Source organism: Erithacus rubecula (genome assembly GCF_903797595.1).
Source record: "Erithacus rubecula genome assembly, chromosome: 9".
NCBI classification, from domain to species: domain Eukaryota; kingdom Metazoa; phylum Chordata; class Aves; order Passeriformes; family Muscicapidae; genus Erithacus; species Erithacus rubecula.
In genome coordinates, this window is record NC_136660.1 from 25,746,920 (window position 1) to 25,771,698 (window position 24,779).

Consider the following 24,779-nt stretch of genomic DNA (forward strand, 5'->3'; position numbering starts at 1 on the left):
AGTCTGATTTCAATGGGACAGAGCTTGGTGTCAGCCAGTGCATTGAGTATCAGCTTCTAGACATTGACAAGGGCTCTGGTTCTCTGTCTGCATCTCCAGGTTTGGTTTCTGTGGCATCAGCCTTCAAAACACGCTTCTCTTCCCCAGAATAACTAAACTCCTTGCAGCCCTTGGCCAAGAGACCAAAGCCAAACTTCTGGTAAGCTGACAATTCAAGGGAAAGAAATAGGATATGACAAGAAGGTCTGGATAGATTGAAGTGCATATCAGAGGAAGGTAAAACCTAGTATGAAATTTTGAAATTTGAGACATGATAGTGGAAGTCTGAGATACAGAAAGAAAGAACAACTGGGAATCAGAGTTTTATGTTGAGACTGGTTGGCAAGGAACTGTCAGACAGAAGACACAACAGAACAAGGAAAAGAACAAGTACAAGGAAAGAAGAAAGGAGTGGAAAGTCAGGGGGATAGGCAGTGACATGAAGAACCAGACAAGTGACTGGACTAGGACTGGCATGGGGAACCAAAGTTGGAGAGTAAGAAAGGAGGGACATCTGGGGAAGGAGAGGTGATCCTAGTCTGGAAGTCGGGCACAGGCAGCAGGGAAGGAACAGAGGAGAAGGGAGAGCTGTGGGAAGCAGCCCCACACGGGACAGAGCAGAGGGAAATGTGGGTGGAAAGGGGCACAAAGGGCTGTGCTTGCTGGGACATCCTGACTTGCAGAGCTGGAAGCAGAACAGAGCTTCCCTGAGGCTGGTCTTCATGTTGGCTCAGCCAGCAAAGAATTTGCCTCTTGTGCTGTGTGCCCCAGCAGCAGTGCAGAAACGACTGGAGCTCAGTGTCCTTGGCTGAGGCAGCAGCAGCTGCCTGCCTGGGGGAGGAGAGCAGGCTTTTGGGTAGCTGGATGACAAAAATTTTACAGCTGGGAGGAGGTAATGAAAAGGCCACATGACTGAGGGAGAAAGGGTCAATTCATTAGTCTGGCGGCCACTAAATTAAGAAGAGGCAAGTGGGACTATATATCAGAGGTATCTGAATTCAGTCAAAGATGATTCTGAAGTTATTAGATTGATCTTGTGGTCGGCTTAAGCAAGCTTAACTAATTAATTGCTTTATTTTAGTTCATTGTGTAAGAGCTAGCTCCTAATAAATCACTCTATTTTGTAGAAACATGCTTGAAACAACTGTGTAAATACCAACTAGCCTTAGGAATGGTCTTATGAATCCACTGAATAATCCAAATTCCAACACTCATCCCTCTCTGCTGCTGGCCTGGACAGAGGATAACAGTCCAGTGCTGCTGTTTCTCTTTCAGTGAAAGGGGCAGAAGTGTGTGCTGGACACACAAGGGTGGGGACACACAGCTAGTGGCCCACAGATCTGCTGTGATGCTGCATGATCCTGCACCAACAGCTGTCCTTTCCAGGAAGGGCTGCAGGTGTTACAGGAACATTATGAATGTTGCAAAGCCAAGCCTTTAAAAGTTAGGCAATGTCCAAACGAAGTTGCCAGTGAAACCTTAATTCAGAACCATGTAGGTTATGAAATGTTCTTTAATTATATTTCTTCTCCTGCTTGTTTCAGTGTGCATGGCAATAACTCAAGGTGCTTGTACAGTCCTGTGGGGTTTCTGGGGCAACAAAGACTGAGGAACCTCTGACTTTCTGTCTGTGGATTTGTCTTAAGGAGAGGTCCTCAGTCCCAGTACCACAAGGTTCAAAATACAGGCCTGTTATCACAGTCTCCTGATCCTGAGAGACCCCTCACTAATACTTGTAAGGATTGTGAACTCTTATATTCATCTTCTGCTCTGGGACAGGTCTGTGCCAATGACATCTGGGGACAAACATTGCTGAAAGAGACTGGGAGTAGGTTGGAGCTGAGCTTTCCAGTATCCAGTAGGAGGATATAAAATTAACTACTCCATTTGAGCAGATTAAAAACAAATCTTTCATGCATGAATTCTGCCTTTGCAAAAATGTCTGTTAGTTCTGATTGTTGGCACAAGTATTACCATAGTATCAGTCTAATCTCATATGACATATTTAAGGATTTGCAGCAGAAGGGTGGAGTTGTCAGTGTAAATTTCTTGGCTGATTTATCTCTTGTGACAATTGTCCTGCTCTGCTTTATATCAGCTTTTTAGAAGAAATCAGGGTTTTCTGAATATAAAGTAACATTTCTTTAGATTTCAATGTTTTTTAAAGCAAAGTAAGTAGAAACAAAAGTAGAATCTCTAACAGAACCAGAGCACATGTAGCACCTATCCTTGGTAAATATTTAAATGCTAAGGCAACTGGGCAGTGACACTTTGCACACAAAGGGCCTGAGAAATGCAAAGGTACACAGCCAACAAAACATTCAGATCCTACAACACTACAATATTTTAATGCAAAAGGCTGTGTTCAATTAAGTCACAGAAGAAATATTTTTTTTTTGATTCCTAGTTCTCAAGGCAAAGTGTATTTCCATGTCTTATAAAAGATCCTGTAGTGTCCACAATGAAGTTTTATTGATTAATAACAGCAAATAAACATCCAGTCATTGTAAAAAATGTCACTAGGAAATTTCAACTGGTTTCTGTCTTATGATCCAATATGTCAAAAATCCAATTCTGCTTTTAATGCTGTCCAGCATTTATTGGTAAAAGACCACATAACCACATTGAACTGTTCGGTTTGCCAAAGACTCACACAAAGGCAATTGGCAGAATTTTGTTATTTGATAATTGAATGTGAATAGCCTTGTTTCTCTGAAACCAGCCCAGATGATTGCCAAAAGATGTAAAAAACCTGATGGAAATAGCAGATACTCAGATTTGATTATCTGATGTAGGAAATGTCTCCCAAATCTACTCATGGTTTTGATTCTGCTGAAGTAGGTCCAGACCAGCAAGCACTGAGATCAATTAGTAGAGTCCCATTATTTTGGACGTATTTTAGAACTTAGAAAGTTGAGACACTACCGCAGTGCAGAATCCATCTAGGCTCGCAGCCATCTGAGAACTTAGCATTAAAAAGCCAAACCTTTCTCAGCAAAATACTGAAAGATCTGTTACAACAAGTCGTCAAAGAACTCGCTTTTAAAGCTCATCCTAAATGAAAGGGCGAGTGATGGCAGTGGCTCTGTCACACGGGTGTATTTGTGTACACAGAGGTGTGGTTGTCACCTCTGAATGGCTGCTGCCCCTTCCTGCAGCTCCCACGCATCCCTTGCAAAGGCAGCGAGGTTGGGTTTAAGAAGTCAGGACATTGCTCCGAGGTTACAGCGGTTGCCAGCTGGGGATGGTCCCGGTTTTGTGGCAAAAGGAGACCTGGGAATGTGGCGGTCCCCGTGCCGGCTTCTTGGGCCGCGTCTCGCAGCCGGAGCGGGTGGCTGAGCTGTGAGAGCGGCTCACACCAGCCCATCCCAGCAGAACTGCCGAGCCTGCCTGCGCTGGCACCGCCAGAACGGCAAAAAAACACTTGGTGTTTGCTGTGACACTTTAATGAATTGCAGTGGGTCACCGACACGGCTCCGGGCTGCCCTCCTCACCCGCGGACATCCCGGCAGCGCTGGCACGACGGCAGCTTTCGGCGGGGACTGCGGGGCCGGGAGCCACCCCCGGGACCGGCTGGGACAGCGCGGGGCAGCCCGGCCCGGGCCCCTCACAGCTCCGCATGACCCCGCCATCCCCGCCAGCCCCTCACGGCCCCGCACAGCCCCGCATGGCCCCGCCATCCCCGCCAGCCCCTCACGGCCCCGCATGGCCCCGCCATCCCCGCCAGCCCCTCACGGCCCCGCACAGCCCCGCATGGCCCCGCCATCCCCGCCAGCCCCTCACGGCCCCGCACAGCCCCGCATGGCCCCGCCATCCCCGCCAGCCCCTCACGGCCCCTCACAGCCCCGCATGACCCCGCCAGCCCCTCACGGCCCCGCACAGCCCCGCTCCCGCCGTCGCCACGGGCAACGCGGCGCTTCCGCCGTAACCTGGAAGCGCTCGGGGTCCGCGCTCGGCGGGCCCGCCCCGAGTGCCGCGGGAGGGCCGTGGGCGGGCGGTCCCGTGACGGCTCGGTGCGCACAGACGGTGGCCGGCAGGGCAGGGCCGGGCGCGGAGCGGGAGCCGAGCGCGCCGCGGGAGGATGGCGGAGCCGCACGGTACGGGCTCGGGCACGGGGCAGGCGGGCCGGGGGGCTCGGCCGGGCGGCGGCTGACAGCGGGCGGCGGCCGGGGGCGGCGGGAGGCCGCGGGCACAAAGGCGGGGAGGGCCGGGGTGCAGGTGGGGGTGGCGAGGAGCCCGCGCCCGCCCCGGCGGGGCTGCCCCGCCCGGTCCGCGGGCCCGCCGCAGGTGGGGGGGACCGGACCGGACCGGGCCGGGGGCGGCCATCGCCCCCGCGGGGCTCGGCTGAGGGGCTGCCGGGCGATGGCAGCGGCCGCCACAACAACAACAATAACAACAAAAAGAAAGGAGGAAGCTCCGTCTTACAGCCTCACCTCTCCTCCTCCCCGGCGGCTCCCGGTGCCGGGAGCTGGCACGGCGGGATTGAAGCGGGCTGTGTGTAGTGGCGGTGGCGCGCAGGGTAATGATTACCGGCGGGCGGGCGATGGTTACAGCTGCCTCCGCTCTGCCCGTGTCAGTGCGGTCCCCCGCCCTCTCGCTCAGGCGTGAGGCTCTTTTCCTGTTTCACCCCGTGTATTTATTGTGGCAGCTCTGATGGAGCCACAAAGACAGAACCTCGTTTCAAAAGTCGTCGCCTTCCTGTCTAGCCAGGTGATTTTCCCGGTATTTAAAACAGAGAGGTGTGACAGAGAAAAGCGGTGTGACAGCTTCCCGCGTGTATTTGTGGCTGTAGAAGGCGTCTTCACCGAGTTGTTCGTGTCTTTCCCTAGGAAATGCTTCAGAAGCTGTAGTAACCTTAGTAAGGTGAGCGGCCGCCTTGGCTAAAATTGCGACTGGGCGTGAGCTGCACAGCAATTCAGCAGAACTGAAGTTTGGTGAAACTGTGTTGCTGCTTCACTTGTCCATCCTATTTAGGAGCAGGTATGGACATGGAATAAAAAGTCGCAGTGTGTGAGAAGACAATTGCGAAGTGCTGAAATAGCACTGGTAATTTTTAAGTTGTGTTTTTGAGATTGGGGCCGTGGAATCTTTGAGTTCTGCACATGTGCAGACTTTTGAGGCAGAATATTCATGATCAAGGAGTTGTAATTATGTGTATTGTCATTGCTGCAGTACTTCGTGGGGATTTTTTTGGACCATCAGAATAGAAATTAAGACGGTTTTGGTAGTTACCTTCAGGGTCTTAATTTTCTACTGTTTCTTGTTTGCGTGTTTGACTTTATAATATTGTTCTTTTTACCTTCTAAACTGTGTGTGTTGGTTTGTTTCTTTTTTTTTTTTTTTTTTTTAATCACTAGTCATTATGGTATAGTTCTATTTATAAAATCAAGGGCTTAAAGTAGGTGGTGGTCAAATTAAATCACACTTATTTATGGCCATATTTCAGGCATATGTTGTATGATGATCTTGATATAAACCTAGTCTGGTTTTGGGAAAAATTTACAGTATCTTATGAATTTGTTATTATACTACTGTGCATACATTTTAATTTTAGTAACACCCTTATCATCTTAATTCCCCTTGAATGTTTTGGATTTCACTATTTTACTTTTCTATGTAATTGCTCTTTGCTTTGGATGAGTAAAATGGGAGATTATTTAAAGCCGTATTCCTTTAATTTTAGGCTGTTTGTCGACCATCAGCATTTCTGTACATGTGGCAAGGCAAAGCACGTATATTAGGCAAAACTAATTTTATATGTAACCTTGTAATACACAAAGATGATTCCAAACAAAGGTCTTCTTGTGTCCACAGCCTTCCTTTGAGGAATACTGAGGCATCCTCAGAAAGGATGCTGTCTTCTTCCACGTCCCTCTATCTGCTCTTTCTAGAAACAATCCCCAGCATTTTTTGTTTGTGGTGATGGCAGGGGAGGGTCGATGAACGGTTCTGGTTGCTGCTCTTCCCGGTGTAGTTTTCCCTTTCCAGCGTGGCATATCTGTAAGGCAGGAGGTGCTGGGAGGGGCGTTCCTTTGTTATGTTGACACTTAAATCGCACTGACGGGTGTATTCTCCTCCAGGAATTTTGTGTGATTGAAGGGATTCCTTCAGACAAGCAGTATTTTCTCCAGCTGTCTTTCTGTGCTGTTCGCCTGTGTACAGAAATTAATTGCTCTGAAGATCTCTGCTGTGTGTGTGCCTTTTAGGAAACCCTTGGATTGATTGTGACTTGGCTTTGGCTTTCTAGAAAAGCATGTTTGTGTGTGTGGCAGTTCTGGCTTGTCACCGTGCGAGCCAGCAGCTGCCAGCCTGTGTGACCTGTGTCCAGCACTCGTGAAATGGGTGCGTGTAGGTGCTTGCATGTGAGCACAATGCTCATGCATGGTAATTGAATTAGGGCTGTCATAGCATCTTCTGCATGTTTGGAATAAAGATCACATTCTGCAATCCCTTCTTGTCAAGGCTGAGGAAGCCTAGTAAATAACAAAGCTCTGTTTTGGGAAGGTTTAGTATGGTAGCAGGGAAATAAAACTGCCTGAAGAGACCTCAGTGATTCCAAAATACCACTGTGGAGAATTTGGGTGGGTGCTAGGAACGAGCTGTGTCTCTCTAGGGGCAGGCTGTCCTTCGTGTCTGAGGGAAGATGGAAACTTCTGTTTGCAGCAGGGGAAGGTGGCATTGTCCCTTCCCATGTTCCCACCACAGCCCCTGGGATGGCTGTCCCTGATGCCCACCTTGTTCCTGCTTCCCAGCACCTGGGTTTGTGCTGTTCCTGGGTGCAGGAAAAGCTGGTGCCATGTTCCCGTGTCCAGCCCACTGTACCTTCCCGTTCAGCATGGCCAGTGGCATTTCCCACCCAGAACGCTTCGAGGCTCATTGCTTTGGATTTTATTTTTTGGTGGATGCTCTTTTAATTGAAGCGAGGCTTGCTCTCTGCTCTGTCGTCGTATACCTTGCATTTATTTTTACTGCATGCAACTGCATCTCAGAGGAGATATTTCTGCCTTTTTCTTTTTGGTGGTTTTGTGTGTGTGAGAGAGGGCTGGAGAGGACGCAGCAGTGAAGATTAAAAAGCCAGTTACAACTGATTGTACAGATAAAAAAAGCTCTGGTTTTCTTGGAAACTGTACTGGCTGACGTATCTAGTATGTTTGATACAGTGGTCTTGCTGTGTTACAAAGTGGACCAGAATAAAATGTAACAGGTTGTTATAATAAGCATAGTAATGTTTGCAATATTAGCCATTGACCTTAATTTGCTTGTTTTGTGTTGCATTGCTTTGCCTTGACTCTGTTGCGAAATACACATCACGTACTATTATAAATCTGGGAATTCTCCAGCATCAAATTTGGTTCAATAAAGGCATTTTCAGTTTATCCGGGTCTCTGGATAAAAAGTGGATTTTAATTGCTAGGATTTTTTTCCATAATCAACCTCCAGGTAATGTATCTTTTGTATAGAAATTATGGACAGTTTATAATTTATTTAAAAACAGTAGGTTTGTGCCGTGTGGTGATTTTAGACCATTTTAAGATTGTTGCAGTTTAAGAAGTACTTTATCTGTATTCTCTACAAGAGAAATGAGAGAGCAGAGCCCATCACATAATTGCAGACATGCTGACTGATGTGAGAATATATTGAGAGGCTGTGAATTGGTGTAGATAAATATTAGGATGCACGGTCAAAGAACTTTTTAAACAATCTGGCTTGCCTGTATACTTGGTTCTTTTGGTATAGTTTTACCATTAAGGTGTACATGTTAGGGAAGCAAAAAGGAAATATTTGTGTCCCTTAGTTTGCTTTTTGCTTTCTCTACAAAAGCGTAGTCTGTTCTCAGAGTTTAGATCTGGTTTGCAATTGCCTCCTTTTCTGTCTCAATCAGTGCTGGAGAGCTTTTTTTTTTTGCCACAGCAAAGTACATACCCGTTTTTTAGTTATTATTTTTTAGCCTAGTTGAAAGTTTGCTGCTGTGTGTTGTCGGTGGTGGGGTTTTGCCCAGAGCAGCAGCCTGGGGTCCGAGCTGTGCTCCAGCCCGGTTGCTGCCTTGTGAGACATGGGGCTGGTGCTCGCGTTGAATTGGTTGTAACTCGCTCTCACCTTTGCTGTGCTAATCCTCTGCCTGCTTTTGTGCCCAAGGACGCTTCATATTCTAAGTATGAACAAGAGGTACGGTGTGATCCAGCAGGCAATATTTCCATGGAGCCCTGTTGATCCCGTAGATATTGTATCCGGTTCAGTGGACCTGCCTACCCTGTGGTCGGAGGCTTTTTGTTATGCATGCATCCTAATTGTTCTTTCTGTCGGCATTGTGCGCAGACTGAAGGGGCTGCGCACCAATGCAAATAGCCTTTCTAATACCTTCCGCATTTGCATTATAATGGCTGCATAAATATTGCAGCACATCTCAATTCACTCACTGCTTTGACTGCTGGGCTTTAAAATAGGCTCTTTCTGTAGCACAGATCTTGTTCGTGGTTGGTATTGCTTTGGAGAGGGGTTCTGAAGTGCATCCTTGTTAAATAGTGAGGCTTGTTTGTGATGAGGTGCAATTTTAACTTAGCCATGTTCTGGTCTCCCACTCCTTTCAGCCCACAGGTTGATACATGCACTCGGAGGCAAAAAAATTCAAGCTTGAGCAGTTTTTCACCAACTATTTCTAAACTCACTATATTTGGGATTGCAAAACATGTTTGCTACAGATTTCGTTTTGCATTAATTCCAGAAATCCTATGGATGTCTGAGAATATTTTCTACATAAGGAATGTGAAACATTGTGCCACCGTTGTTTTGGTGCTGAAATATTTGTTGACTTACTGAAAGTGTCGATACAGGGATGTGACTGAAGGCAGACACTCTTTTTGGGAACTGGTGGCAGATTGCCATCACCTATCTGTCAAAAGTTTGCTTTACAGAGTTGTTAAACAGAGCAGTGATTAGTATCACGTACTTGACTCTTAGTAATTAATAGATTAGAGACTTTTTAATATCAGAGAATGCCAGCATTTCTTGTGGCTGTAGACTTGTTATTAATGTAATGTGTTACATTTTGGAAATGGTAGTACATGGAACTATTTTTATATTTTTTGCTGATCTGTTTTAATCCTAAGGTTCACTCTGTTCTACATGGTTCACTCTGTTTTACGTGGTTTAATGTATGAAAACTGCAGCAAGAAAGGTGTGTTTAAATCAAGTGTTAGGGTTTTTTTTAAAATGTATTTGATGTTAGTAGCTTGTCACTCTTCCACTTCTTTGCACGTATGAGTTATTCAGGTTAAGGATATGCAGACTGAGCTTGTTGTAAGAATTAAAATTGCAAAAACTGTTTTCTGAAACAGTAAATGATAGTATTGCAGGAATCCTAAATTTACTTAGGACTTCTATATGATGATTGATGATTCACTTACATATGAAGTATTCTGCATAGTGCTGCAAACAGCATATGTAATACTAGAACACAGTACTTTTAACACTTTCCTGTCAAAAAATTGTGTCTATTGGAAGTTTAGAATAACTATTTATAATGATGGGCATGAAAATGCCTGGTTAAATAATGTCATGTGAAAGCATACATATAATCTTGAAACCCCAATACCTGTGAACACTAAGCTAGTGTATAGTGTATCTATACTTCAGGTACAGATATATATGAATTTTAATTATCTATGCAATATTGCAGATAATGTTGGTTTAGTACATCAAAAAACATGGCAAAACTACTTCAGGATTTGCTGTTGTATTTAGTCTTGTGTTTTCAGTGTCTCCATCCTAATAGGAATTAGTATTAAATCAGAAATTGAAAAGTTGTTTCCTGACAGTTTAAATAGTCACAACAATCCATTGGTCTGATATGTTGTCTTGATTGGGAAGAAAAGTAATTGTATTTATTACTTTTATGAAGAAATGCCTGACTGGCAGCCAGAACAATCAGGGCCTGATATTTGTTTGTAGCCGAGGTGCAGCAGTGATCTTGGAGAATCAGACTTCTCTCTTTTCCTTTCTCTTACCTGTGCCCAGCCATTTAAATCTTGGCAAATAGGGGATTTTGCTTTCTCTTTGTTGTGAGACTTCTGTCCTGTGACTGCCAGTAGTGGTAGTCTGTGTAACTGTAGCACGTGAGCTGTCCAGTCTCCTATATAATAGGATTTCTGACTGTTGTAAATTTTTTTGATGCTGGAAGTCATAATCTGTTTTGTAATGCACAACATTAATTATTGAAAATTGGTTATTGAAAATTGTCCTGGGAAGAAATACTCCCGTTGTGTCAAAATGTTTAGAGCAAAAAAAAATGCTGTATTTTACTATTTTTTAACTGTTGCATAGATTTTTCTTTTTTTAAAACCAAAGAAAGCTATTCTGTGTGTCACAACTTAAAACTTATATTGCACAGTAGTGAAGGTTGTAGTAAATCTGTAGATAATTAGCTAAAGCTCTGTGTGCAGTGCAACATTTTGAGTAAAGTGCATTGTGCCATGGAAAGGTTCAGAACTCTTAGCTTCAGTCTTATTTTTTTGTGTAATCTAGCATCATTCCATCCTCTTTAAAAAAAGCAACCTTATAATCTGTCTCAATACTTCTCTCCCAACTCAACACCCCCACAATCAACCTGCAGCTGTCCAAGGCAAAGAAATAATTGAGTGATCATTATTCTCCTCATTAGATGAGAAGTTATTTTTCTGAAATTGTGGTGGTAGAGTTTTGTGCTCTGTTATATTCCCCTTCCCCCTCTGCTGCAGAAAAGCAGAACTGTGCATTTCTTTTAGTTCCAAGGGATAACTGCACAGCCAGGAGTCTTGCAGATTGCTGCAAGTACCAACTCCTGTTTAGAAGTGTGTGGTTACACGGAGTCACTGTGTGTAGCAGAGAGAAAATGACTTCACTAGCAAACTATATGTCTCCTGGAGGCATCAGGTGGCTTAATATGTAAACAAAAGTCCACTGCAGTCAAAAATAGATCTTTATAAAAAGAAATAGTGCAGAATAGTGACCTCCTAAACAAGGAAGTGAAGAGCCAACAGAGAATTCATCTGTGTAGTCCTGCAAAATGCTGATCATAGCAGAATATGAAGGAATTTACCATTAAAACTCATTTTACTTTTGCTTCTGATGTAGCACTTAGAGTACATGACTTTTAAAAATGGTTCATGTAAAGAAATGATTGTACAATCAAAGGGTCTAAAGCCAAGAATGTATAATATGCATAATTTGGAGTGATTTGCACAATTTCTTATTCAGGGGATGTATGGGTTAAATGAAGCCTCAGCTCAAATGTTCTTGCTAATATATCTGTGACAATTACTTTTCTAATAGTTTTTTAAATCAAATGGTTATTGTTCAGTACTTACCAAGCCAAAAATATTATTTATTAAAGAGAATTTTATAATACTGGCAGTTGCATAAGCTTTATTGAATTTAAAATTCTAGATTTTATGAAAAGGGAAATTCATATCAGTAAATAGCATAAATGAAGATATGTGGTAGCTTGTTTTTGTGCAGCAGGTTTTGTTTTGGAAGTCTGTCCAGGTCTTTTGAACTCTCACAGTGTGCAGCTGATCACAGATTTCAGGTATTCATATTTGTTTTTCACGGTGGGCTACATATTTGCTTTTTGGAATACTCAAAAAAATGTTTGGCAGCTCTTCTCGTAGCATATTGTGTGTGGCAGGCCTAGCTAGGAGGGAACAAAAGTTTAAATATTATACCTATGAGTTGTAATTTCAATACAAGAAGATGGATTTTTTTTTTTGCCTGTGATTTCATCTGTAAATTTATTTTCTGTGTTTTAGTTCATCATTAGGGACATTCTTACAGTAGTGATTTCTATTTTCTCTTCCCCATAAGAAGTCTTCAGATAAATGTTGGTAGTTGTTTCCTGCATTTAGACTGTATCCTGTCTTGTCTTTTAAAAATTCTCTCTTTGCAGTGCAGCTCTTTGGAGAAGCCCTAAGTCATACCCAGATATCGAGGTTTCAGTTACATGCTCTCACTGTAGTATCATGTTTTCTTCTTCTAAGCCGAGATGCTGTTTATTGAACCAATTAGCTGCTGGGTGCAAGCCAGAACTTTCTCCTGAAATCAGAATTAATGAACAAACAAATGCCCCTGGAAGGATTTTGCAGTTCTCACCGGGCAGTGACAGTTAACACATGACAAGGGCACGGTTCGTGTCCTGTCGCCTCGGTGCCCTGTGTGTGTCTGGGTCTGTGCTGTGCCCTGCCAAAATCCCTGGGGTAAACTTCTGACTATGGAGCACAACGTTCACATCACATATTTGGTGGTATGTCTGTCTTGGGCTGTTCTTGAAACCGTTCCAGCTCTTCTGTAGTCAGCAGATGGGATGCATACGCCTTCATTAACAAGCAGTTAACTCCGCTGGTAGGACTGAATTTTCATCACGCTCCGGGTCTCTGACTTGGCTCTTCCTGCATTCCAGCTCCCACTGTTTGTTCTGCTGTCTCTAAGAAGAAATCGACAGGAGCTTTACATGCTCCTGCCCTCCTGTGGTAATGAAAACCCAAATGTTTTTCTCAAAATCAGGTTGTGTAAAAATAAAAGAGAGAGAGGAGAACAAGGAACTAGTTTTTCTCTTCTGGAGCAGCTGCTCACATCTCAAGATGTGTGTTTGCCTTTGCTGAAGTGTTCTGCTTCAGAAGCCCTGAGAAAAATCATACTTACTTCTGAATTTGCTGTTGTAGTACCAAAAAGACCTTGTAGCCTTTTATAGTCTTGAGTAAACTTTCTTGCTTTCATATATGATGTGCACTATCCCTTTTGCATTAGAGAAGTTAAGGCACAAATTATAGGGGGGATTTTTGCCAGCAGCAGTGGCAGTGGGATAGCTCTGCCTTCCCTCCTGTGAGCCAGTGGGAGCCAAAATGAACTGTAGGATGTGGCTTGGAGACACCAAGCTCACCATGTTGAGGAACAGAGGTGAATCCCAACCCCAGACTCCTCACTCCTCCCAGCCAAGTGGAAAGTGGAGCAAGGCAATGGGCACAGAACCATGGCTGCAGTGATATCTTTGTTGGCTGTGGGGACCATGGAGAGTAGCATATTGCATTTTTGAACATACTGTGTGGAAACAAGTAGTCATGTAGCTTGAAAGGATCCTGAAATGGTTGTAGTCTGTATATGACCTCTTATTTCTTAATGATCCTCTGTATTAATAATACTAAAAGAAAGGTGCTCTCATCTTAACTTCAAAGCATGTGGTGTATATAAACTGTGGACATACACCCTCAGTCTCTGTAGGCAAATCTTTGTGGTGTTCCCAACCTGTAAAGTCTTGGAATGAGAAATCTGTGTTTGTCACAGATTTCAGTCCTGTGATGTTCAGTGTCTACTGAAACTGGTTTGTTTTGTTTTTTTTCACTTAAACCTGCTTTGTGTTAGCAGGGAGACTTTCACAGTTTGCAGGCTGTTGGTTCCTTGGGCCAGCTTGCTGTCTGTCTTTCAGAAGCATTTAATATAAACTGATCAGATGTATACCATGGTAATCTAAAAGTATGCTTGAGAGCTACTTCTACTGATTTTCCTATTGCTTTGTACTTTTACAACGTGATTTTTGTTCCTTCTTCATCTTTGAAGCTACATAATTAATAGTTGAAATACCTTCCAACAAAAAGAAATGGTCCAGAATAAATTTTTTAATCTTCGCTGTAAATGTCTTATTTTGTGACACAGAAACAAGTTAATGCAAGGCAAAAAGGTGTACAGAGCATAAAAGTTACTCATTGCTGCAGCTTGTCTGTATTCCCTTATCCTGAGGTAATGTGAGGTATCCTGCCTCCATTCATCTTAATGCACACACTTAGGTATGTGTGCATGCCTGAACTTTTTCCAAGTAACTGGTATGCTTCCATCATTGAATTACTCCATTTGCAAATCTAGAGGTATAAAGTTTTCTAATAAAAGTAGGAGGAGAAAGCATGGAAAGTTTGTATGTGAGTTGTACTTTTAAATTACTGTTTCTAAATAGAAATTAATAATGATTTGAACCTTCTCATGCACTTTTCCAGTGATGGAGCAGTGACTTGTATGTCATGTGAGCAAAAAGAGCAAAAAGTTCTGCTCAGGTTGTATGTGGCTGTAAAAGCTCATGGACTGAATTTCAAGTTGTAAAATTACTGCTGAAACTCTTTAAATCCCTTCTAAAAGTAAGTTTTCTTTCCTGTTCAAGCAACTTTCTTAAGCAGTGGAGGGTGAGGTGGGCAACAGCTTTGGATATCTTAGTTATGATTTTTATGTAAATTCAGTGTTGTATAGCCTGTTTTATGACTTGGAACTAAGCAACAGGTTAGCAAGTTTTCTTTTGTGGATTTCCACTTTGAAGGATCTTCCACAAGTATGTCAGTGGTGTCTATATATTCATGCACTACAAATGTGCTGCTCTTCAGTTACCGAACGTAAATGGGCAGAACCTGATTAATAGAATTGAATTATTTATGCTGAAAATATTTTCACCAGTTTTTGACCACTTTTCAGGCAGCTACTCCAAAATAAAGTTTTTGTTGATGCATTACAGAGATGATTAGTCTAGAATCACAGCATTTAGGATTCATTTGAATTCTCATTTTCCTTGCTGCCAAAACTCTTAATTACCAGTTAGTGAACACTGTAAGTTCTCTTGTCAGTCAGATGTGGGAGGCTGGTTGTATGCCCCTTTTTCTGACCTCCTGTGATCATGGGCACTTCTCATCCAAGGCTACTGTTTGTTTTTGATTGTTAGTGTTATTATTAATGTGCAGCTTTTACCACTGCCTAGTGCTTCCAGCCAAATGTAAATAAAATATCCAGCTTGAACTGCAGTGACAAATGAAAGTTTAAACAAGTGATCACAGAGCAGAGTAATTAGCCAGTGCAAGGAAGTGGTTCTTTTAGGTCAAGACTTTCATTTCCCGTTAAGGGTTGCTTCTCAGTATGAGGTGCTCTGATATGCTGATGTGGTTATTATTCCATTATAATGATATATGCACAGGTGTGTGTATATATACACACACACACACACATATATACATATAAAGGTGGGGAGGAGAATTAATTTACACAATGAAGTTTACCAAGCTCGCTTGTGGATCACTCCCAACTTTATTGACAGCTAGTGGTGCTTGAATTAAGTAATGTGGCTTTTATGCAAACCTCCTAATATTTGAAACAGTATCTAGAAATAATAAATAACAAATTGGGAGCTCCTGATAATAATACAGACAAGGAAGAAATTTTAACTGAAACAAATGGTATTTTTTCAGCCTAATTTGGATTTGCTGTGTTATCTCCCTTTTTTGTTTAATGTTCAATCTTTTGTATCTCTATTAGAAACTTCATTTATTGTGTATGCATCCGTGACTAATATGTTGGAGCATGCAGGGCAGCATGGCTTGGAAGCAGTCCAAAGGCCAGGACTGCCTTGCAGAGCAATGATTTACTTCCTTTTTCTAAGGGACAGGTGGAAGGGCTATTTGGGCAATAAATACTTCGACACTGAATTTTTTCTTAGATAGCACTTTGTACATCTAGCACGTCTAGACATAATGGTAGCATGGCTAAAGGTTGGAGGGCATAGACAATTTTCTAGCAGATTCCTACAGTTGTGGTGTGTTTATGAGAAGAAATGGACCCATAGAAGCATCCCTTGAAGATACTACATTTTTCTGGAGAGCGATGAAGAGCTCCTGAATCAAAATAATAATTATTGATAAATGCTAGACGTAGGAACGAGATGGTACCGTGTAAGATCATGCTGTAATGCAGCCCACAGTGATGAGTCTGAGTGTTGGCAGGGATCATCTGCTCTGGATTTAGTGGTAGTGTTATTTGCTCTGTAAAACAAGCTAAAAGTTGGTTGTGAGAAAAATGAGCAGTGAAATAGTATCATCTGCACAGATCTGACATGAGGAATTTAGGGGTTAGAGGACAGCACACAGTGTGTCAAAACCAGAGGCTGTGGTTAAAACCTCTTTCTCTCAGTCGTGTTGTCAACTGCTAGTCCTCACAAGCACAGATCAAATTTAGCCTTGGAAAGCAACAATAATTTAAAATTAAAATTTCCTTCTTTGCATCATGTCTGAATTTGATCCCCATAGGATGCTGATCTAATATAAAGTGATTTTATGTGTATATTTGTTTTTAAACAATTGATAATTCATATTTATAGCATTTAAGTGTGCTTTAATACTAAGCCAGTACTGACAGTTGTCAGACTAGTTATGCTACTCTGTAAGAATTACAGAAGCTTTTGATATGGTAGGAATTCATGCAGTACACGCAGTGATACTCAGCTCTTCAAATTGCAACTTCTCCACCTCCTGTGTGAAGAATTATTGTCAGAGAATGTAAGAAGGGGAGGAAGGAGGGATTGTGGGGGAGAGAAGCTGCCCCTGTTTGCACAACCTTATGTCCAAGAATCACAGGAGCTGGGGGCTGGTGGGGAGGAGGTTTTCTTCAGACATATGCTGATCCTTTATCCCCAGAGAGGAATAAAAGACTGGATGTAGCTGGGCTGTTTCTTGCCATGGAGCAAGGCTTGTGATGGGATGGAGGAATAGCTCTGGCAGGCTGTGCCTTGCTGGGAGGTGGCACTGGCCATGCCCTGTGGCAGGGGTCTCAGCAGTTGAGGTCCTGCTCCACACATCCTCCTTAGCCAGGTCTGATGTCCTGCCTGTCTGTCTGCTACTGCTCTTTGGTTATTGCTGTACATTGTCAGAGTTGCTTGCAGCCTGTACCCAGCACTCCTGTCTCACTTCAGCTACGTGCTGGTGGTTTTCATCTCTTTTACCCTTACCCTTAGTTTGTTTTCTTTTTCTCATCTTTTATGTTTTCCTTGGAAGTGTCATTCCTGTGATTTTTTTTTTTCTTACTGTTTTGAGAATGGTTGAATAAAAAAAGAACAAGGAGGTAGCAAGTATTAGTTAAAATTAATCAACTTGTTAAACTAATTTTTAATAATTTGTTTTTAGAGTTTCAGTTACAGTGTTTACAGTATTTCAGTTTCTTCTTACTCTTTCTGTTTAGGAGCTCTGTTCTCACATCCTCAGATATTTTCCTAGTATTCTCATACTGTTCATATATATATAGTACCCTCATTTTGAACATATTGTTCTGGAGCATATTGTCATACTAAAATTTGTTCAGTCCTTCAAGTCAATTTGTGAGGCTGTATATTTTTTCTGAGTGCTTTCTGCATATGTCTAATACTTTTTGGAGTATACTTGGTTTGAAAAGGACTTGCTGTCTTTTAATCTGAGTTGGTTCAACCTGTGCAACTCACATGAATGTCACATAGGTGTTTGAAATACCCCTGTCCTGCCCTGTGCATTAGTGCATAAATTAAGGCTCCATCACTTTGTTGAGCTGTTTGCTGGAGGTTGGGTCAGGGTCTCTCTGCAAGGAGCTCAGAGCATCCTCACATCTCTGCAGGTCAGAGAGGAGCAGATGTGGGCAACCCCAGTTCAGAAAATCACCAGTTCTCAGCTTGCAAAGTTTAGTGCAATCCTGTGGTCATTTATTCAATGGGAAGAGATTCTGCAAGGCACAAATATCTGGAGACCAGCAGGCCTGGTGAGACACTGTTGTACCTGAGCTGCTGTAAAGGTTGCATTTAAAAATGTTCACAAACAGACAATTTCTTGCTGAATTATGTAGACATTTATGACATCTGTTTTCTGTCTGAAACAACGGGCACTAAGGTACAAAAATGCTACTCAGTATAAATAGGCACTTTTGATTTTAATTTTTTTTAGAATAATGATATGGACTTTAGTGTAGCTCTAAGCCAGTCTGCTTATTCATCAGTTTTTTCGGATTTCCATTATCTTATTTAATTTTTTTGGAAAGTGGTGAGGTAAAAGTTATTGTTGCAATATTTATGCAATGTTGTTTTATTCAGATTGCATCTAAATTTTTTCCATGGCATTTTTCAGGTTAGCACTGCTGCTTTTTCTACCTTTGCAGTACACAAGCCTTTCCAGTGTGCTGAATCTATCACTGAGCTGATTTTTGACAGGCAGAAATCATATTTTTCACTGTTTCTAGGAAAAATGTAATTGGAGACCTTTTGTGGTTTTTTTATTATTTTTTTTAAGAAGAAAAGAGAAGGATGCCTCATCTGAACAGATTTTGAAGAATCTGCTTGGAAGGGATCATAGTGGTTTTCTTTTTAATTTTTTTTATTTTGAAGGAAAACATCTTGTTCCTGTGAAGGGACCCAATTTATCATGTGTTTCCCAGAATTGTTAGTATATGTGAAATAATCTTTTAATCAAGCTCAAAGCTATGAGCAGAATATTCAGTGCTGGGGCTGAGGGTGTTTTGTGCATCAGGCTCCATGGTAGTGGGGGTGAGGATAAGGAGTGTTCCTGATAGGTCTGGACAACATTTCAAGGTTCTTCACAGGAAGGTGGACAGAGCTTTTTTTCTCATCCTTGTGTGTTTCACTTTTATCTGCTATCCTGGGAAAGAAATCTCTGGGATCATCTTGGGAATCTGTAAGAATGTGGATGAACTTGCAATGAATTCAAATGCTGTCATTTTTGGGGTTTTTTTTGTATTGCTAATGCATTCTATGTTGAGTGGGGAAGAAAACATGTAAAAAGCTAAATAAAAATACTCTTAAGAAGTTATGAAAATTCTTTTTTCAGTATAAAGCAATCAGAATTAGGTGTGAATGAGATGGCTTCCAGTGCTGTAGGTGACCATACTTGTTAGAGTAATACCTCTCCAATCACTACATACTTTTGCCATCTCCAAGACCCCTTTTCCACACAGTGTGTAGGAGCAGGAGTGGTGCCTGTTGACTATTTTCTCAGTATTTTTATGTCTGTGATACTCTCTTATGTTGAATTTCTTACCAGCTGCTTCTTGCCCATCACTTCTGCCTGCCTGTCTCCCATCCTTGTTCTTGCTCCAGCTCCTGCCTGTCTTTCAGCTTGCCTGTGCTCCAGGCAGGAACTTTTTCCTCTGTGTGGCTGCTGTGACCCAGGGGAAGGTGGGGAGGACAGTAGGAAGGTATCTCAGCTGAAAGGAAAGGTTGTTTGGCCCCTCTGGCTTTGACTTGCTCTGTGAAAATGCCTTGTATCAGATGCTGTTGTTGTTGCGGTGAAGCAGGCTCAGGCTGTACAAAATACTCAGAGCTTTGTTGCCACAGGAGCTCCTGGTTGTTTTCTTATTAGACTTTGAGTGGTCAGGAGTGAATATGTGGTGGAATTGACTGTGGCACCAGACATTATAATAGATTTGAAGCCTCTAATCTAAACTAAAAATACTATAGTTATGAAATTGGTGTTAAGATTGCCTTCAACTTTAGCAAAGCATCGTGATTTTACCAGCTGAACCAAGTAAATTATCTTACCTTTTCCCTCTATTCTTATGTTTCTTCAAGGCCTCTCTCTCCAACCCCAAAACAATCCAAAAAACCCTGAGGCAGATGCTGATAAATATCAGCTTGAAGGAGTGAAGTCTTATACAGATCAACATGATTGAAGAAGCCTTTGCTATGAGCACTGGCTGTATGCAGGGCTACCTGAATCACCTATGGGATGCATCTATTTGTTTCAATAATACTTCACTGCTTTATGTCACTGTGTTTAATTCTGTTATGCTCAATGGGAAAGCAGTTGAAACCCTTGAAAGAAGCTTGGGAGTGATTTTGTTCTTCATCACCTCCTCAGGGTGTATGATGAGTCTACATTTCCACATTAATTTGGGAAGTTCTCCAAGGTATTTCTGAGTTGCTTTGGCTTCTTCAGTGTTGTTCTAAGCAGTGGTGCAGGAACATGGAATCCCTTGGAATGTGGTGCCCATTGGAATGTGGTAATCTGCTTAACCATGTGCAGTAATGCAGCATAAGAGGGTGAGGACAGGGAGGGAATAATGCAAAATCCACTTGAAACTGAGTGGGCAGAATGCAATTAACCTCAGAAATGTAGCAGTTAAAAATGAGACTCCAGCTGGAGTGGGCACACATAATACAGAAAAATGCCATTTCTCTTTGACAGTTTCTAGTTCTTGCATCTGAGTATTTGGATGGCAGAAGTAGTTGGTCACATCATGTTTAGGCAAATGATTGCTGGATAAAAGAGATGAGAGTATTTTAACTTATATCTGGTTAGCTGAAATACAGCAATTTGTTTGTCCTTATGTTTTATATATACATATATATATATATATAAAATATATATGGCCTGAATCAGTTTGCTTTCTCCAGGCAAGATGCATTTATCTGAAAGAGTTAGATTACAAAAGCAAACAAAAAAACTTGCTGGAAAGAACACTGCTGAAGCAGTAATGGGGGAAGATGTGTAGAATTTTTTGACTTTTCATTTGGATAGTCTACACTGGTTTTGATTTCCTTGTAATGTATAAATATATAATGTAACCTTTTGAAGAAATATGCTGTCATTAAGAAACAACTGTAGCTGATCATTGTGCAGTTTTAAAAAAATGACTTAATTTAGTTGTAATGAAGCAGAAATGTGCACTTAGATTAGAGCAAATTTGCTGCTGATTGTGGTTGTTATCTTTTCTCTGGGAAGAATGCTGATCTGTTCAAGGAGCTAGTTATTTTCTAAGAACTGGTCAGATCCAAAATATATTAATGATTTTAAAGGTGGGGAGATGTGTAGTTGGAAACTTTTGGATAAAGTGTTTTTTGAACTTTGACAGACACCTCCATATCTTCCAAATTCACAATGTTAGTTCAAAAGTAAATGTTACTGCAGATTTCCTTTTCAATGCATTAGTTATATTTAAACTAGGTGTTCAATAAAACAAATATGTCTGGGCTTTTGTCGTCTTAACTGAAGATCAAGAACTGCAAATAATTTTAGCTAAAAACAAAAAAATGGAAGAGAGGCCAGATATTGTTCAGTGCTGAGCTGCAATAATGTAGTTATTGTGGCTTTGTCTGCTAGAACATAGAAGGTAAAGAGTCTTCTTTTTCTGGGGGTTTTTTTGGGATTTTTTTTTTTTTTTTTTTTTTTTTTTTTTGTTAGTGTAATATTCCTCTGCAAAAGGATCTTGAGATTTACAGTCTCTAATTATGGTCTGAAAATTTCAGGGACTGAGAATCATCCAGCACTGAACTTTGTGAAATAGTCGTAATTATTACTGAAAAGCATGTTGAAGGTGAACAAACTTATTCTGTCAAATTCAGAGATAAATAAACAGAGAATACTACAATAAAAAAAGATTTTTGGTAGATAATTCTGTGTTGCTGTTAGGGGCCAGGGTGGGATGGTACCCTAGATAGTAATTGGGTAATTTTTTGTTTAGCTGTGATGGGGTTTTGTGTGTGCTTTGTCTTTATTTCTGTAGGATCAACATGACTTAATTTGTTGATAATACAGATAATTTGTAGATAATGTTATTCTGCTGTTGCTATGTGTGTTTACCTTCTTACTTGCTGGTCATTCAAGTTTAGTCTTCGTTTTAGTAGGTTTTGTTTAGATAAGTTGTTTTTATTGCTCAGAGGAAATGATGAATCAACAAAATATATTTGATGCTGGTTTGTAGTTTGTATCATCACCTTTGGTGGGACCAGTGCCATTTTCTGTCAAATTTGTAACAAAACACTGTGTGGCAGGTTGTTTCCTTTGTTTATAGGAGCTGTTGAGGGATCTGAATAGTTGTGTCTGGGTGCTGTGTAGTGGTAATAGTGACAGGTTGTTTTATACTGGGAATTAAATTTTTGCTACAAGTGGGTGGTCTTTATTCAAAGGAGAGTATTGGGTGGGTTGGGAGCACTTGCTCTTGTAGAAGGTTGTATGCCATTGTAGATGGAGAAGTTCTATGGTCACATAAACAAGAACTGAAACTAGACTAATATATCCATTTAGAATGACCCTTTTAAGAGTTATTAGACCCTGCACTAAATCCTGGAAATTTGTTTCATCTAGAAAGTTAGGATTTTCAAATTTCATGTATTATGGGGGATTACACAGCCTGCTGATACAGTGAGTTACCATGGAAATGGAGACATGCAGCTCAAAAGGTACATGCTGGGGGGGCATACATGTAAAAGTACCTTTTACATATTAAAATAAGCTGCTGCATGGAGTTAGCAGAATTCTTTGCTCTCGGAGTATATTTCTGCACAAATGTGTAATGGTATTTTATAGCTTGGCTAAAAAATTAGTGGGTTTTTGTTCCTGCAAAGGAGAAGATAGAGTGCTTCGTAAAAATAATGTTGGAGTGCACAGAATGAATCACAGTATGTATATTTTTGTACTTGCTAGGTGAGTTCAAAGGCAGGGCACAAAAGATTATTTCTGCCTCCTAGGAACTTAAGACGTAGGTGACTTTCTGTCTGCAAGTGTGGAGCCTTTTTGTCCTGACTGCTCTGGACTTTGGTATGTGACCTGGCACTTAGTGCAGGGAAGTACTTCCAGAGAGCAGGAAAGCTGGTGACCAGTGAAGAGATGGATTTCAAAGCTTCAAACCCAGCAGTGATGTCCATGTGCCTGCCCATTTGTCCTGGAAGGGCATAGTATTGTCAGAAGCTGGGATGGGATGTCCTGGGAGATCTGCCTGGTTCTGCAAGCACACAGTGATCAACCTTCAAAATCTATAGAAACTCATTTGCTTATTTATAGTAACTCTGCATGTAATTGCACATATATTGTATTTAGGTGCTACAGTTACAGATGTGCTTGTGGATTTAAGACACCACAGATGAAGTGTAAGGAGGCCCTCAGAGATGGTCTAAATGGAGTTGTTGTCCCTTTGGACTGACGTTTGTTCACTTATTCCCTTGACCTGCAGGTTTTGCTCGAAGCTGGGTTGTGCTCGGCTGTTTGGCAGCCGTGGAAGCAGCAAACAGTCGGGATGGCCTTGGCTGCAGTCCTGTGGCAGATGAAGATGTTCTAAAGGGCTTGGAGGGCTGTCAGAGCCCAGGCTCCTCCTTACCCAGCTCCACAGGCTCAGGCTGTGCCTGCAGTGAACAAGCCGCTCCCTCAGTGTGAGAGGGGATTAGGGTGAACGCTGTGCCACATCCTGGGGTGTTGAAATCAGGCTAAATTGTTAGTCTGTCAGCGACCATCTGCTGGCCATCCACTTACAGGACTGAGATGAATTTGATGGTCAGCCTTCTTTATTGAACAAGCCAACCAGGGTAGCTGGCACGATGAACCATAACAGTACTGCCCTGCTGCTGCTGAGCACCCTGCACTCTGGAACAGCAGGTTTCCTCCCAAAGAAGAGAAGCTGTCTAGTTGGCATATTTCAGCAGTACTGCTTTTGAGATAGATGAGGTGGTTTTTGATCTCTGGTGGAGTGATGGCTGGTTGTTCCCTTGCTGTCTCCATACCTCTGAATGAGGTTTTGTGTTCAGAGGAGCTGTGCAACCGCTGGTGACTGATTCAGCAGTTTGCTCCCAGCTGGTCTGTAGTGGCTGCAGTGGCAGAAGCTGAAATGCAACTTATGCACATGAAAACTCTGTAGGTCAGATGTTTGAAGCTAGCAAATTGTAGGAGAGAATGTGCTTTGTTTGCAAGTGACTCGTTGGCTTAAGCTATTTGGGTTTCCAAATGAAAGTGGTGACTATGGTTGGTTTTTTTTGGTTGGCTTTTTTTTTTTTTTTTTTTTCTTTTTGCATATGTGGTATTGAGAATGGAAATTCGTTGTAGCTACTTGGGCTAAGCTTTAAATTTCATCCATTGCTTATTGATGTGTTCATCTTTGTGGTGTACTGGAAAATGAAATACTTTTGAGGTGTTCCATACTGCTCTAATTAAAAGGTAAATACTTCTAACAAGGTAGAATTTTTTTAGAGTATGTTTGTTTGTGAAGAGGTGTTGCTGCAATTATCAGATAGCATTTGAACTCTGCCTTGTTGTTAAGAATCACTTACGGCTGACTAATCAGAAATACTTAGATCAGAATTGCAGTCTCAGAACATTTTATTTATTATTATGTAGTAGAATAATTGTCTGCTTACTCCAGAGTGTCAAGTAAGAGCTGATTCCTTATTTGTTCGACTTGTTTAATATTTGGAATGTTCCTCTGCTGTTATTTTGGTTGATAAAAAGCCCTAGCTGTGGTGTGGGTTAAGTTTGATACAAATGCAGAATGAAGAGAAAAATAATTCCTATTGTGATAAGAAGTTCTGCATGTAGTAAAAAAAATTCTTTTCAAATGCGGGCCTGTATGTCTCTTGCTACATTACAGAAGTAAAATTTTGTTACAGTTGAATGTAATGTGTTACATTGTAGTGAAAATGATGCCTTAGATCTTAAGTGCTTAGAATATCAGAAATGTTTATGGTTTGAAGTGCCTGGTTTGGCTACCAAAACACAGAAGGGGAACCAGTAAGAGTTTAGGTGGAGCTATAAAGTGACCATTTTGTAAGATGACGTGCCATGATGATTTTCCTTTGGCAGAGAAGACTGCTGTTGGTTCGCCTCCACACTTGAGAGAGAAATGTTTCAGCTGTGGGAGACTTTTATTTCATTTAACAATTTCTTTTTCAAACATCTCTGTGAACTCACAGGAAACTTTCATATAATTGGGAGTCACAAGACACTTGAACACATCCTCTGGGAAGTGAGGGAGAGTAATTCATGCAGGGAAAGCCTGTTCTGGGGGGGTCCCACTGCTCTGCAGTACTGGGTAGGAGACAGTTAAGGCTTTTATGGCTTTACTTGAATAGCAGTTGGCTGAAATCCTTTATCTCAAGCCTCATATTGTGTTACATAGTGACCAGGAGACATTGGTATTTATATTGCCAAATTGCAGTGATTAGTGTCGTTTTA

General features: G+C 41.7%; 1 protein-coding gene across 2 annotated transcripts in view; it reads left to right on the forward strand.

Annotated features, from left to right (window-relative positions):
- The first annotated feature begins 3,984 nt into the window (after positions 1 to 3,984).
- The window catches only part of SHOC2 (SHOC2 leucine rich repeat scaffold protein), a 61,668-nt gene continuing 40,873 nt past the window's right edge, over positions 3,985 to 24,779 (forward strand). Inside the window, exons 1-2 of one of the 2 annotated variants that reach the window (XM_079313234.1) lie at positions 3,989 to 4,136; positions 4,869 to 5,019. The gene's annotated coding sequence lies outside the window, so the exon portion shown is untranslated. Of the gene's footprint in view, positions 4,137 to 4,868; positions 5,020 to 24,779 lie in introns of both variants that reach the window. The other variant, XM_079313233.1, reaches the window with a different exon arrangement.